The sequence below is a fragment of the Capra hircus genome, chromosome 20, assembly GCF_001704415.2.
Source record: "Capra hircus breed San Clemente chromosome 20, ASM170441v1, whole genome shotgun sequence".
Classification (NCBI taxonomy): Eukaryota; Metazoa; Chordata; class Mammalia; order Artiodactyla; family Bovidae; genus Capra; species Capra hircus.
The window spans coordinates 49,029,140-49,031,195 of record NC_030827.1 but is presented as its reverse complement, the minus strand read 5'-3'; the positions used below and the strand labels follow the sequence as shown (position 1 = coordinate 49,031,195).

At 41.4% G+C, this 2,056-nt stretch overlaps 1 pseudogene; it reads left to right on the top strand.

Moving 5' to 3' along the window:
- On the top strand, window positions 376-1,211 carry LOC102187715 (annotated as a pseudogene).

Genomic DNA, 2,056 nt, shown 5'->3' with positions numbered 1-2,056 from the left:
CACAGGGTTGCAAAAACTCGGACACACCTTAGTGACTGAACAACAAACACCAGCAGTTAAGAATAACTTTCCTAGAGGGGTGGGATGGGAAGGGAGATGGGAGGGAGGCTCAAAAGGGAGGGGAGATGGCTAATTCATGTTGAGGTTTGAAAGAAAACAATGAAGTTTTGTAAAGCAATTATCCCTCAATAATAAAAATAATAATAATAGTAAAGAATACACTCCTGCTTGAACGCTCACTGCATTGAGGAGGTTTCCTCCGCCGATGCGCATTCTGCCAACGTTTCAGGGCTGCTCTGCTCTATAACAGGGATGCACCTCCATCCTCCTCGCAGCTTCCGCCGCACCACTCCCCTGGCAGTAGGCACACACACCATGAAGAAGAGAAACAAGAAGTCCTTCAACTGGAGTCTGGCCCAGTGAAATCACGACCAGACCACCGGAGAGTTCCTGGGGCGCACTGCCAAGAGCTGGGGTTTGATCTTGCTCTTCTCTCCAGTCTTTTATGGTTCCTGGTTCACTCTTTCCATTCGCAGGATGTGGGCCATGCTTCAGACTCTGAAGGAAGACGGTTCCAAAATATCGTGACCAGATTCCTAGTCCTGGACTTGTGGTTTTTCCAAAACCAGCGCCAGTGTTGGATTTTTCATTCAGCCTGTCTGATTCAGTATCTTATCAAGGGTACACTGATGACCTTAAGAAATTTTTAAAGCCATTTGGCTTAGAAGAACAGAAGAATCTCACAGATTGTGCCAATAGAAACTTTTGAGCAGAAGGGTCCAGAATACACAGCATGTCAGTTTCCTCTTTCCTTACTTGAAGCATACTGTGGTATGGATGATCCCACATTTGGCTACCAATCAGGAAACCCTTGTATTCTTGTGAAAATTAGCAGAATAATTGTATTAAAGCCTCAAGGAGAATCAAGGATAGACCGTATTGCAAAAAGTGAAAGCACAGCAGTTCTATCAACTTATCCTCCCAATGGAAAGATAGATTTAAAATATTTCCATGCTATGGAAAACAAAACAAAACTGCATGGGAGCTACGTGCAGTCACTAGTTGCTGTCCAGCTCAGCTTTGGTAGTGATGGTGATGTAAAAAAAGTAATAGTTGAGTGCAAGATTGATGGATCACCCGACCTAAAAACCCAGAATGACCATAATAAGTTTTTAGGACGAGTTGCATTCAAGATCACCATGCATGCATAGTAGGAGTTAGGACGTCTCCACAAAGTAAATGTTTTGTTGTCTGTCTTCATTTTGTATCAGCCAGACCTGCCATTCCAGAATTATGAGACCGCCTTAGAGAAAGGTGGAGTGGTACATGACACTGGGATGACATAGTGTGCTTCCAGATAACAGTGGTCCATGTCCTTTGAGGTAACTGCCTGTTGCCTCTGCTGCCTTTTGAAACATGTACAGTCACCAGATAGGAACTGTGAACACCTGATTCTGAACATGTAGGTTGGGGGTCTTGTCCAATTTTTATGTGGTTTAATTGCCAAGTGTCTAAAACTTAATGTACTGTGCTATGTAAATATTTTATAGATTTAACACTGGTTAACTGTCATATTTTATGCCAGCAAAGTTTTAGGGGTTAAATGGTACATGACCAACATCAAATGATTTTACAGATACAAGAAATTCAGTATGTGTAAAAGTTCTATATGTGAGGAGAAAAAGGAAAATAAAAGTGGATTTGAAAAAAAAAAAAAATACACTTTCCAATGCACGGAGGACAGGTTAGATCCCTGGCTGGGGAAGTAAGATCCCACATCCTGTGGGGTAACTAAACCCCTGCCACAACTAGAGAGAAGCCAGCATGGTGCAATGAAAGGCAACAAAAGATCCCACATGCTGCAACTAAGACCTGGCACAGCCAAATAAATTAATATTAAAAAATAAATTAAAAGGCATCCCCATACCTAAAATCATGTAGGCTTTCTCTTATTACTTCTAGGAGTTTTACAGTTTTGTATTTTACATTTACATCTGTGCTCCCTTTTGAGTTAATTTGAGAAGGTTATAAGGTATTTCTACATTCATTTTTGTCT